Source organism: Callithrix jacchus, chromosome 20 (assembly GCF_049354715.1).
Source record: "Callithrix jacchus isolate 240 chromosome 20, calJac240_pri, whole genome shotgun sequence".
Lineage (NCBI taxonomy): Eukaryota > Metazoa > Chordata > Mammalia > Primates > Cebidae > Callithrix > Callithrix jacchus.
The window spans coordinates 1,406,427-1,421,310 of NC_133521.1; the positions used below are offsets into that span (position 1 = coordinate 1,406,427).

The following is a 14,884-nucleotide window of genomic DNA, read 5'->3' on the forward strand; positions in this document are numbered from 1 at the left end:
AGTGTCTCGAGTCCTAAGTGCACCGAACCAGAGGCGGGGTGTGAGAGCTGGTGCGCGCACCCGTAACGTCTTTGCAGCTCCGCTACGGGGCTGAGCTTTGCCTGTCAGCAGGCAGAGTAGCTATTGGCGTCAAAGCGCGCGGTTTTATTTCCCTCCGCTTTGAACGAGGCAAACTAGCTTTTGGTAGTGAAGCAGGTACGCAGTTATCCAACAATGTCTGGTGAGTCAGGACAGCCTGAAGCTGATCCCTCCCATGCAGGGATAGGTTGGCCGAACCCTGAGAGAATGCGGGCTGGGGTCCCGGGAGGGGTGATCTGAAGAGCTGCTGCCCAAGGGCGCATGTCCTGGATTCAAAAGGTTCTTGAAGAGATTATAGGCTCACCTCTCCAGTGTGGCACCCCCTCGGAGGTGGTGCCTGTCACTGTGCTGGCCGTTCAAAGGTACCTGTTAGAGGATGAGCCATGTGACACAGTGCCCAAGCCTCCCCTTTATTGCTATGATGTCACTATCTCAGACGAGGTGTACCAGGAGAAGTGCTGTCTGGACCTCAGCTTGAACTGTCTCGTATATCAAAATATTCTTAAAGTTGGCATACAAATGAGAATTTCCAGACTCTCATGTCTTTACAATGAGATAAGGATAGGCCAGGGGAACCTGTGCTTAGGTAACGTCCACTGTGGGGAGACCTCAGACGCTATTTCTTTAGAAACTCCCTTCAGAAATAGAGCACATGAGGACAAAGCAGAGAGGCTTTTAAGAGGAAGGAAGAGTCATTACTTGGCGATGTGGAATAACGAAGATCCGTATGGAGATACCTGGTTAACAGACAAGCAACCCGAGGAACTCAACTTTAGCGGTAAGTGTTTGGAACGAATGGCAGAGGGTTATTTTAAAATAGTTTTCAGGAGCTTGCTTGAATGGGAAAAAAATGAAGATGCTTTCATATTGTTAATTGCAAGCCAGGAGTGACAGGTCGACAAGTTTTCTTGAATGACCCAAGGATGCTTAATGAAATTTGCACAGCCTGTGGTTTTTGTTGGTTTTTTCTTTGTTTTTTTGATTGCAAAAGTAGCCAATTCAGGAAGTGTCTGACTACATCTTAAAATTCAGTCTGGCATACGTACCGATGTGGGAGTCAGTATACCTTATACGTTCTTTACATGTTTAATTGTGGTGGAATTAATCTTCGTTTTATTCCCAATCCAATTGTGGAATTAGTACGTTGTGACGGTTGAAGAGCTAATAGATTTTAATTTAGTGTAAGGGTTGTAAAAATTTGCGGTTTTGCATGTTTTAATCTTCATTCGAAAAGGATGTTCCGGAATGTATTCATTTGTGCTTTACATTGATTGAAACGCTGTGTAAGAATTATGTAAATATCACGTTTTAAATGTGTGGTTTTATGGGAAGGCTTGGCATTCTCATTTTCTTGTTTCTTATTACTCACCACAGACAGTACTGATCTAAGAAGTTCAAATTTTCTGTATCAGAAGTAGGAAGTTAACCTGAAAACACTAGCTTGTCATCAGCAACTGCTTGTCAATTAAATTTATCCTCTAAGAAATGAAATTAAGGGGAATGATAGTACTATATGCATGAACACGTTTGAAACGGGGAAAGAAATAAAATGCAAAAAATAAAATAAGTACTGGAAGGAGAAAGATTATAATTTTCTGCATTACTGCTTTTCAGTCCTTTTTAAAATGTTGTCACAATACTAAATCATAGGTAATCTTGCTGTAACATGTAAGAGCAACAAACTTGAAAGTAAAAGGATAGCTTAGCTCAAAAAAACATGCAATTATAGTCACATTCAGTTAAAGATGTTATAGCAATGTGTAGGCAAGGATGTCTTAAATAACTAAATTTTAAAAACAAGATAAATACTTCTGGGACTTAAAAAGATGGAATGATTTTTATCTCAAGTGTGAAATAAGGCAATATTGCATTATTACTCTAAATGTTGATTACTTTAATTTTTAGAATTGAATATGTAAATGACAAATTTGTGTCCTAAAGAAGAGTTGAGGGGGTTAATACTTTGTGTTTATTTTGTCATACTATCTATTCATTAAAACCATATTTATATTACAAAAGGTAATGTCTGTGTGCCAAAATAAAACCCAATCTGTACATTTAAAACACATTGTGTTAGAAATATTTAACCCAAGGGTAGTAAAATATTAGTGATAAAGTCTAGGAAGTGATCATATTGATGTTCACCGTAAAATTTGTTCAAATAGTCAATATAATTATTTCAAATAGTCAATAATAAAATATTAGGGAGAAGTGAAAGACCTGTTTTGCCTTCTCTGGTGCCTTCACTTTTCCTCTAAAAATCCCAAACTCTCAGTAGTTTGGTGTATGTCTTTGAAGAATACAAAAGGAAGTAATGTCTCATTGTGTGATTTGCTATTTCCACTAAACACATCGCAGGTATATTTCCTGAACTTCTGTACATACCATAGCATGGGTGTGTCATAATTTCTGTAATCATGCCCATGGGAATAGGTAATTTGTAATTTTAGGCACTTATTTGTTTATTAGTATTAAATACAAGCATTGTATTTACAAGCATCATTAGAATGTACACATATATTTGTTTACTATGTTCAAGTATTGCTGTTAAATGGCTTCCTTTAGTGAAATTGCCACCTTAAAAGGTATTAGTATCATTTTTTTAATGTTGTGGATGTATACAAATCCTCTCCTGAAAAGGCTGTACAAATTCACATTCACCAGCATATGTATGAGAATGCCCATTTCTCCATATCTTACTATTTTAAAATATATCTTTTGTCATTTTTCTAATTAATTTATAGAATTTCTTTGCTAAGGGGTATTAAAACTTTGTCTGCAAATTGTTTTCTTGCAATCTATTCTTTTTCTCTTAACTTTGTTCATGGTACACATTTGTGTTTTTGAAACTCTTCATTAAGGTTTACCGTGTACACAGTAAAAACAAAATTTTAAAAATACAGCTTGATAAAATTTTATATACATATACACCTGTGTAACCACCACCCTCTTCCCTTCAAGATATAGTATATTTCTATATCTTGTTACCCCAAAGTCTCCCTCATGTCTCCTCCTCGTCCCTACCCTATCTGAAAGCTAACACATATTGTGACCTCAAAGATAGCTTTAAAAAGTACAAGTTAGCCTGTGCGACATCCTTCTGCCTAAATCTCTCAGGCGGCTCACTATTGCATTTAGGCAGCAATTCAAACTCTACCGGGGTCTCCAAGGCTGTTCATCAGAGTATGGTGAACTTTCTGTAAAGAGCCAAACAGTAAATCTTTTTGTCTTTTGAAGACACATAATGTCTGCCACAACCGTTCGCTTTTGCCATTGTATATAGAAAGCAGCCTTAAGCAGTATGTAAATAAATGGGTCTGGCTGTGTTGCAATAGAACTTTATTTACAAAAGCAAGCAACAAGCAGGATTTGGCTTATAGGCTATATAGTTTGTAGACACCCTGCCCTACAGAATCTTTTACTCACCTCTCTAATCTCTAAGCCCTCTCCTCCACCATCTTGTTCTGGGAACCAGCCTTCTTTTTGATCCTCAAACCACCAGTCTTTTTCCTGCACCTCCTTTCTCCTCTTTCTGAAAAGTTTCTTTCCATCCTCCCATTTCAGCTCAAATTAAAACATATTAAAAGTGCCTTTTTAAATAAATATTTCCTCCCCCACTTATTATATTACCCTGCAAATGCTCTTCATATAATCATAGCATTCTGAAATTATATTCTTTAGCTGTTTTATTTTTCCCCCCTACCTTTTTATAAGATCCATGACTTTTTTTTTTGCCTGTGGGCCATATCTTATAGCTTGAACAATGTCTGGCACATAGTAGGCATTCAGTATTTGTTGAACAAAGGAATGAATGAAATAAACTAATGGTTTTACTAATATTGAGCCACTTTTGAATTCCCACTTGGTCATGATTATTTTTACATCTGTTAAATTAATTTGGTCTATAGGTTTGGTTTTTGTTTTTGTTGATTTTTGCTAGGGGAGTATTTTTTTGAATGAATTGTTTATATTGAGTTAATATTAGCCTAGTAGAATGAGTTGGAAAGCTTGCCCGTCTTCCTACGCTTACAGACATTATATGTTCATTAAAGGTTTAGTAAAATTCCCCTCTAAAACTATCTGAACCTCGTGTCTTGGGCCAGGATTGGGGGTTAAGTGAGATGACTCTTGCAATTTCTTTTAGAGAAAATGATTAAACTAATAATGCTTTTTCAAGAGCCCACTTTTGAGAGTTGGTAATTTGCTAGGGAATCTCATTTCACCTAGATCTCAAAGTTGTACGTAGTAATCTACATTTTTTTACCTATCTTGTCAATTAGGACTCCTTTCACAATCCTCTTGTTTGTGTGTTCACCTTTTCTAATGATCAGCCTTACCAGAACATTATCTGTTGTATTTTTGGTTTTTTAAAGACACTTGGTTTTGCTAAGAACAAAGTCTATAGTGAGGAGATAGACTTAATTTCTGCTATCATCTTTAATTTCTTCTATATGCTTCCTGTGCTCATACTTTTCTTGTACTACTTTATTGAGTTGAATGCTTGGTGCATATATTTCCTTGTTTGTTTCCTCCAAAAACATTTAAAATTTTGAAATTTCCCATGGAAATTGCTTAGGCTGCATCCCCCAGGTTTGGAAGTACAGAGATTTTATTGTTACTCATTATTGATATTTTCTTATTTTATCTTATTCTATTCTTGTATTTTTGTATTATTGAATTATTGTAGACATTTTTTAAATAATTACACTTCAGCCCAATTATCATCTTCAGTGTTTTCCATCTTTCAAATCCATTAAAAAAATGACAGAAGTGATTTAAACAATCGTGTTGGAAACTAGCTGTTGAGATAACTTAATGTGCATCAATTCATTTTGATTATATACTTTCATTACCTTCCTGTATTCTGTTTAGCTTTTTGGGTTCTAAATTTCACTGATATTTTCAAACTTCAGGGGTCTTCGCTGCCATTTCAAGTGAGAATTTTACTGAGATGGTAATATCTTTAAACCTCTCTTATTTTTTTGACATGTAATTGGCATTTCTTTTTTATTTTCTCCCTTCCTTTAATTCTCAATCTCTCTTTCTCTCTCTCTCTCTGTCTCTCTCATCTCTGTCTCTCTTTCCTTCTTTCTTTCTTTCCTCCTGACAGAGACTCATTTGTTTTCCAGGGTGGATTGCTGGCAAAGATCTTGACTCACGGCAGCCTTCACCTCCCTGGTTCTCCAGCAATGATTCTCCTGCTTCAGCCACCTGAGTAGCTGGGATTACAGGCATACACCACCACACCAGCTAATTTTGTATTTTTAGTAAAGATGGGGTTTTGCCACGTTGACCAGGCTGGCCTCAAACTCCCGACCTTAGGTGATTCACCCACCTAAGCCTCCCAAAGTGCTGGGATTACAGGTGTGGGTTATTATGCCTGACTTGTTTTCACTTCTTTAATCTCTGAACATTTAGAAAAAGCTTATTAGGCTTAAAGTTTGTTATTATACCGGGTTTTTAAAAATATAATTCACATATTCCAGAGTCTTGTTTTTAATCAATTTTATTTGCTCATTTATCTGAGAGAAATATTGACTTCCATCTATGATGATAGTTTTATCTCTCCTTACATTTCTAAAAGGTTTTGCTTTAGATGTTACTATAACATGTACAGTTTCATAACTGATTAAGTAGTATATTACTGGTGAGTTTCACACTTATGAAATTTGCCTTTGTCCCTTTTGCCTTGAATTTCATTTTTCCTGATAGCAATGTTTGCCACTTCGGCAGTCTTTTTTGGTAGCATTTTAGGACAATGATTCTCAAACATGAGAAGGCATGCATATCAACTCAAGAGTGCCAGTCAGAAAAATAACTTAAATGCTTCCTAACTCTAAGAACTCACAAATAACAACAAGAAACACTGCAAAGAATGAATGAGGCAAAAATGAGCAATTGGAATTGGAGACAAATAAGCATTCAGGTACTGACAGGTTAAAATTATACTTACAAAAATGAGAGAAAAAATTAAGCAAAAAAAAAGATTTGGAAAAGTTTGCTAATATAAAGAATACACCAAAACTTAAGTAAATCATTAAAGCAGTATGTTTGAAATTTTGAACCAAAAAAAAAGCCAAGAAAATAAAGAAAGGTATTTAAAGGTATTACTGTATCAGTAAAATTCTCACTTGAAATGACAGAGAAGACCACAAAAAGCTAATCAGAACACATGAAGGTCATGAAAGTATATAATCAAAATGAGTTGATGCACAATAAATTATCACAACAGTTTTCAACATGATTGTTTAAATCAATTTTGCCTTTTTTAAAAATTGGATTTGAAAGATGGAAAACACTAACAAAAGGCCATTCAACTGGAGTGTAATTATTTCAAAAATGACTACTATAATTCAATAATGCAAAAATACAAAATTAAACAAGATAAAATGCAGATTGCTCAGCACCATTCGCAGTGCATGGTTTATTAGATCTGGGGTAGGGCTGTAGAATTTACATTTCTAACATGTTCACTGGTGTTAATGATGCTGCTGGTACAGAGACCACACTTGGAGAACCACTGGAAAGGGGGATGCAGTGGCTCATGCCTGTAATTTTAGCATTTTGGGAAACCCAAGCAGGCAGATTGCTTGAGTACAGAGTCCATGTTGAGACCAGCCTAGGTCCAGACCAGTCCAGATGAGCCAAGGTAACATAACAAAACTCCGTCTTTAATAAAAATACCATAGTCCAGGCGTGGTTATTTGTGCCTGTAATCCAGCTACTTGGTGGGAGGGTGGTGAAGGGGGGAGCCTGAGTCTGGGAGGTTGAGGCTGCAGTGAGCCTTGATCATGCCAATGCACTGCAGCCTGAGCCAAAAGAGTGAGACCCTGTCTCAAAAAATTTTAAAAAAAGAGAGAACCACTGACTTTAGTGCATGCTTGTCCATCCCTTTATTTCCATTTTGTTTTAGGGTTGTTTCTTTTAAAAAGTATATAGCTAAGACTCTGCCTTTTGAACAAAACCAATTACGTTTTTTAAAACATCAATTTAATTTATCTATATTTAATGTGAATAATGATGTTTGTAACTGTTCTTGAAATTATTTTTTTATGTATAAAATATACCATTTTATGTGTTTCTTTTACTTTTGCAGGATTAAAATATTATTTTTCTTCTAGTAGTTTGGAAGTTATACATTATATTTGTATTCTCCTAGACTCCTAGTGGTTACTCAATGTTTTTGAAAAAAATTATGGGTATATAGTAGGTGTATATATTTATGGAGTACATGTATTAATATTTTAACAAAATTATTTAAACTTATGTGTTTGTTTCAGTCTCCAGAATTATTCTGAATATATAACATACTTCGAATGAACAAGAGAAGACATTTAGGATTCCATTTGATCATGACACAGTTGTCTTTGAGCATACTGCTATATTAAATTTGAAGTATTTAGGATTTTTGCCATTATAAGTGATTTTCGTTTATAGTTTCCCTTCCTGTATTATTTCTGTTGGAATTTTTCAAGATTATTCTAAGTTTATAAAGTGAAGTGGTACAATTTCTATGCTTTATTGGGCTCTGGGACAATTTATAGCTCAGGGAAAGAGCTATTCTTTGACATTTGTTAGAATTTTCTTGTAAAACCACGTGAACCTGCTCCCAGTTTTGGAAGCCATCATTAGTGAACATTTTTCATTTTCTTCCATGAGTGAAAATATACTTTAGTTTTCTTTTGCTTCTTGTGGCAATACTGGTAATTCATATTTTTCTAAGAGATTAACTATGTCACTGATATTTAAAATTTACTGATATAAAATCATATATAATAATTTTTAAATAATTTTTCTTTGTGTGTATAGTTGTTTACATTCTGAGTATTACATTTTTGTTTTCTTTTTCATGATTAGAATTGTGAAAGATTTAACTTTTCATTAATTTTTCCAGAAAATTGAATTTATCAGTGCTGTTGGTTTTTTTTAAATTGTGGTAGAGTGTTTTCTGATTCATTATTTTTAGCTTTAATATTCATTCCTTCTTCATTTTTTAAATTTACTCTTCTGCTATGATTTTTAAGTATGGTCCAGGGACCTCTAGTGGTGCCCCAAGACATTTTCAAAAAATCCATGAGGTCAAAGCTATTTTCACAATACTAAGGCTTTACTCACCTTTTTTCACCCTTATTCTCTCACAAGTGTACTGTGTAGTTTTCCAGAGGTTAAATGACATGTGACACCGAAGCCAACTAAATATCAAAGAAGATATGAGTATCCACCTGCCAAATTGGATGGAATCCAATTTCATCTATTAAGGTAGATACTAACAAGGCTTGCAAAAATGTAAAACAATACCACACTTCTCACTACATTATTTTTTGATTTTGCAAAATACGGTCATTTTTACATTTTTACAAAAAAAAGTTACTTGTAATTATACATATTAGTTTATTATTGCTATTTTTAATGAACTGATAATTTAAAAAAAATTCTTAGTCTGCTTTATAGTGCAGTGAAATGCTCTTCAGGCTGGGAGCAGTGGCTCACACCTGTAATCTCAACACTTTGAGAGACTGAGGCAGGCAGATCACTTGAGGTCAGGAGTTGGAGACCAACCTGGCCACCATGGTAAAACCCCATCTCTACTAAAAAATACAAAAATTAGCCGAGCATTGTGGTGCACGCCTGTAGTCTCAGCTACTTGGGAGACTGAATTGCTTGAATCCAGGAGGTGGAGGTTGCAGTGAGTCGAGATCACACCACTGCACTTCCACCTGAGCAACAGATTGATACTCCAACTCAACAAAAGAAAAAAAAGCTATTGAAGATCTTTAATAATTTTTAAGAATGTATAGGGATTCTGAGATCGAAACGTTTTGAGAATCACTGTTCTATTGCATATTGAATATCCAGTTTATTTATTTTCATTGTTTCTTTTTTGATAATGAACATGTTTATTTTTATAAATTTACACAAATTCTTTTTTGTCTATAGACAGCCTCTAATTCTTTTTTGGATTTGAGAGATAAAATGTGTATTCTCTGAAGTTTGTAAGTTAAAAACCCAAACTGGGAAAAATGTTAACCAGAAAGACATCTGATTACACCTAACTCTCTGCACCTTATTATAACAGAAACAGAGGCTCTTAGAACTCTAGTTTTACAAACTATGTAGCTCTTGAATTTACTTCAGACAATAAAGGAGCTGTACATGCCTTCGTTTATCAAGAGTACTCCATTGATCAAGACAATTCAAAGCTCATCTGAGATTCATCTGACATTAAAATAAAATCACTAAACTATATCAGATCGAATGTTAGGATCTGTGATTCTGGGCTAGTAATTTATTGGGAGAATCTGAAAGAAAAGTTACAGAGAAAAATTGTGTGTGTTTTTTTGTGGTATGGGCATAATTATATAATACCACTTAAATTCTTATTAAAAAGAAATTACAAGTGTGATTTTTCTTGTCAAAAGTGTTGACTAGGTAAAATATTATGTTAAAAAAGATAGAAATGAAGGGAGCCTTAGCAAAATAAATATTGGTAATAATGCAAATTCAAGTCTTAATAGTTGAGACTGTGGGCTGTGAGAAAGAAAAATGTGGAGACAGTTGCAGATGGAACGTCTCTTAATCCAAGGAAGACTACATCAGGATTACAAATTAATTCTTTAAATTGATAAATACCTTTTAAGCAGTTTTTCAACTTGCCAGTGAGCTTGCAGATTAAAATGTTTCTAATTAAATCATATGGCATATGAGAAAATAGTAAGGGCTATCTAGAAAAATAAAGTGGATTGGAGGATAAGTAAAGGGGTCAGTTTTTAATAGGATAGCTAGGGATAATATCACTGAGAAGGTGACCTTTGAGCAAAACTTGGAGGGGAGTGAGAAAGTCACTTGCATATCTAAGGGGAAGACAAAAAATGTAAAGGTCCTGATACAGGCTCATGTCTGGTATATTTTGGGGAGATGGAATTTATACATATGAAACTGAGGTGGAGGCAATACAAAAAAGTGTAATAAAAGAAATATATACTGATATAGATTTTGAGACAGGCTCTCAATCGCTCAGGTTGAAATGCAGTGGTGTGATCATGGCTCGTTGCAGCCTGACTGAAGTGGAATGAGCACAGTTCACTTCAGCCTTGCTGCAGTGAGCTCAGATGCCTGGACTCAGGTGATCACCCCACTTCAGCCTCTAGAGTAGCTGGAGCTATAGGCACATGCACCACACCCAGCTACTTTTGTCTTTTTGGAGAAACAGGGGGGTTTCATCATGTTGCCCAGACTGATCTTGAACTTCTGAGCTCAAGCAAGCCACCGGTCTCAGCCTCCCAAAGTGCTGAAATTATAGGCGTAAGCCATCGTGCTTGGCTTAATTCTATAAATTAAATATATAAGTGCTTAGTAATGGGAATAACATTCCATGACATTGAGGTCTGTTTTTTCACAAAATATCTTATGGGAGGTGAGTTTAGATCCAGGTTTTCCAGGAAATTATTAAATGTAAGATGGAAGGCATTCTAGATGGAACAATGTGTTAGTTAATATAGGTTTACCTATGTTCCAGGCACATGGTAAGCCTTATATATATTTCAGCTGTTAATATTAGGGATCAAATGTAGTTTATGTGAGAGATGTATATAGACTTAGCTGGCAGGGTTTAGCTGGCAAGAAGGATTCGCTTTAGGTATAATTGAGCTACTATTTTTAACTATTAAAATAGATCTTTGAAGTTATCATTACAAGTAAAACAGAATTTCTTTTCTCTTTTTTACATTCTAGATACCAAAATAATTTCCCTTTCTCACCTTGAAATGACCTGGGCTAACAGAAGAAATTTTCCTGCATTGCTTATGAGGATCATACATAAATCAAAATGGTGATACTATGGGAAACCTGATAAAAAGATGACTGAACCATATCAAGTACAAGTAATGATAAGATATAGTATGTGAATTTAAGGTTAAAAATTATAACTTACACACTTAATAGTATAATAACCTGTTCATTTAAATAGCGTAAGTCACTTCAATGTAATTTTAAAATGTACATAAATATATGTTGTATTTTTCTGCATAATTTATTGTACATACAAAATTATTTCTGTATTGGTGCCTTTATTTTCCTGATCTAGGTGGTCTTCTTCCCACCTTTTTATTTTCCTAAAAGTTTTTCTTCTCAGCTATGCTTTCTGCACCACCATATAAACATACTCTAGCCTTTCATTTAAAAGAGAAAATAAAATAATCTGCCTTGGCCTTATGACTCTTTTATTCCCTATCTCTTTCTCTTCAGGTAAGCTTCTTGAAGAAGTAGTCTACACTAGATGTTTTTACTTTCTTACCTCCCATTCCTCAACACAATTACTTTGGCTTTTTTCCTTAGCTTATCATTCACTAGTAACTCACTGTCAAATCTGTGTGATACTTTTCTATTGTTTTGACTCCACACTGCATAATGCTCATGAGCTCTACTTCCTTGATATGTTTGTGTTCTGTTTTTTTCTTACTTAATATTATACTGTATTTTCCCATGATATCAAGAACTATTTTACATATTTCATTAAACTTTCATTACAAAAGTATACATGCTTCTTATAGGGAATTTGGAAAATGTAGAAAGCTATTTGAAGATCTTACTACTCAGAGAGAGCCACTGTTAACATGGTGTGTTTTATTCCCTTTCTTGTGTGTGTGTACATCACTTATATACACATATATAAGCATAAACTAGATTTACATATACATATCTATTATATTCATATCATAAATATAACATATATGTACATAGGTACAGGTATCATATATTTCATGTAACTATATATGTCATATATTACAGTAATTTTTCTTTTTTTATTTTATTTTATTTTATTATTTAATTTTTTAAATTACATTTTGGGTTTTGGGATACATGTGAAGAACATGCAACATAGTTGCATAGGTACACACGTGGCAGTGTGATTTGCTGCCTTCCTCCCCTTCACCTATATCTGGCATTTCTCCCAATGCTATCTCTCCCCAACTCCCTATCCCCCACTGTTTCTCCCCTATTCCACCCAACAGGCCCCAGTGTGTAGTGCTCCCCTCCCTGTGTCCATGTGTTCTCATTGTTCAACACCCACCAATGAGTGAGAACATGCAGTATTTCATTTTCTGTTCTTGTGTCAGTTTGCTGAGAATGATGTTCTCCTAAAAAATGGGAACTATATTCTGAATACAATTTTGTATTATTTTACATTTTCTTAAATATTTGCTCTTATGACTAAAAATTCATCATTCATAACTTTGCAGTTATAAAGTTTTAGCACATGGTATCATAAATTATTCAGTCATTCCTTGATATTTGTTTGCCTTCTCACTGTTGCAATACTTTCTTCCCTGATTTTTAAACTTTACGTATTTGTTGCCTTCCTGTCTCTTTGTGTCTTCATGATTTTGTCCCTGCTTGCCTCTCCAGTTTCATCTCTTCCTGAGCTTTCTATGCCCCATAATAACCAAAGTGCCCTACCTGGAATTTTCTAATGGTAATCAATTGTTTTCTACTTTTCATACTTCTACTTATGTTACTTCTTCTGCCTAGAATGCTCTTCCTTTCAATTATCATCACATTGGCAAAGCCATCTTTAAGATTCAGTTCAGTGCCTAACTCTGATTTAAATCTTTCCATATATACCCATATGCCTAGTCACTAAGGAGAATCAACTACATGCTACTCAGGACCCCACTATAGAGCATGTATAACCCAGTTATACATATCTGTTAATAGATTTGCTAACCTTATTCTACTGTGAGCTCTCTGACTGTAGGGAAGAAGTATTTTATAGTGCTTAAGAGTGCACTTCCTCTAGTCATATGAAATGAATTCAGGTTTTGGCTCTGTTTACCATTTCTTAGCTTTATGATATAGGGAAATTTATCCTTTTAAAGCCTCAGTTTACTCATCTGTAAAATATGGATACTAATTGTACTTACCTTACAGGGTTGATGTGAGGATTGAAGTAGTTAATATAAGTAAAGAATTTACCTATGTTCCAGGCACATAAGTCCTATATATATTTTAGTCATTATTATTAGGAATGACGTTTGATTCATCTCTTCATTCCAGTGCCTAACATAACATCTGGAGTAGAGAACCAGTAAATGTTTAATGAATAAAGGAATGAATTGCCCAAAATCTATATTCATCATTAAGAGAAAGGGTCTGAGAAAATAACATTATTTAAGAAGAAATTAAGAATTAGAAACCACATTAATGATTGCCTTTTAGGCAAGCTGAAGTTGTCACTGTATTTTAATACCGAGAAAAACTCCATCAGATACTTTCTACCTCAACAGATTTCTGTACTTTAACTATACTCAGAGTCAGCAATAATGCACACACTTGTTCTAACATTCCCCTTTCTGATAGCATCATTTCTCAAATAGTGTCTCAGAAATGATTTCCATGTCTTATGTACCAGCCTTGTGTATTGCTATAAATAAATTAATGTAACCAGGGCATTGATGGCATTGTGCCCACTCAATTATATGTTTATCTAAAGTTCTCAAATATGAATATCAAAGCCATTTCACAGTTCAGATAACCAAGAATGATGTCAAAATGTTAAGGTAAAACTTGTAACATGTGATTTGTCTCATTGATTTGACAAATGTGTTGTGGGATCATTCTGTAAGGCACTATGCTAAATACTATGGAAGAATCAAATATAAATAAGATTTGGCCTGTGTCCTCAGAGCTTCCTTCACACAATAAGTTAGTAGTACATTTAGTACTCCCATGGATCTGGTGGCTGTCTCTTCTTTAGATTACCAATATTAGCAGATTTGACAACTGAATCATTATTAATAATTAAAAATTAAATGTTATTTTCCATCACTCTAAATGATCACAGATAATATGTTATATACCATCTGTATACATAAAAGTGACAGATATGTATATGCTTTTACTCTTTCTTTCTAGACCTGTTTGGAGGTTGTTGACAGTTCAGGCATGGTGTCGGTGATTATGTGGAATGCCCTGTGTCCTGAGTGGTTTAAAATTTTGTGAGATGGTTTAGTTTTTCTGCTTCAAGATTATTCTGTTAAAAAAATTATTCATTTAGAATACAGCCTGTCCCCGTGGATCCACAGATCAAACTAATTTCTACAATGGGTTAAGTATTCAATAAATTTGTTGTCTTATGGCTATTTATATAAATTTGCAATATACCATATTAGAAATAAGACCATAAAAATTACTGAAACTGTTAGAACCTAATGAAGCTTTAAATTTATTTGTTCATAGAATTTTCAAGCAATCACATAACCTAATAAATATACCTGTTTATTATTTCATTATTAAGAAAAATCATCTGAGATATTTATTGTTGATTGAAGAATGAGCTCCACTTGGGTTGTACTTATTTTGTTTTCTTTTACTTTTGGTCACCTAATACTAAGTTAACAATGAATATATTTTGCATTTACTACTAGTTTCTATCTCAAAAGGACTTCCGTTAACTTTTGTATTGAAATAATTTCAAACTTACATAAACGTTGAAAGAATGGTAGAGAGATCTCCCATATACCCTTTATTCATATTCAACAATTACTAACATTTACCTTTGCTTTATCATTGTATCTCTCTCTTCACATATATACATATCTATACACACACACACACACACACACACACCCATACACACACCATACATACACATGTATGTATCCCCTGTGATCCAGTAAGAGAAAGTAGCAGCCATCATACATACCCCTTTAAGCCTAAACACTTCACTAGTATTTCATTGTATATTTTCTAATAAGAAGAGTATTCTATTACATAATCGGAGTACAATTACCAAAATCAGGAAATTTAA

General features: G+C 34.3%; 1 pseudogene; it reads left to right on the forward strand.

Moving 5' to 3' along the window:
• The first annotated feature begins 213 nt into the window (after nt 1-213).
• LOC128931030 (RPA-related protein RADX-like) lies at nt 214-14,186 on the forward strand (annotated as a pseudogene).
• Nucleotides 14,187-14,884: the final 698 nt, after the last annotated feature.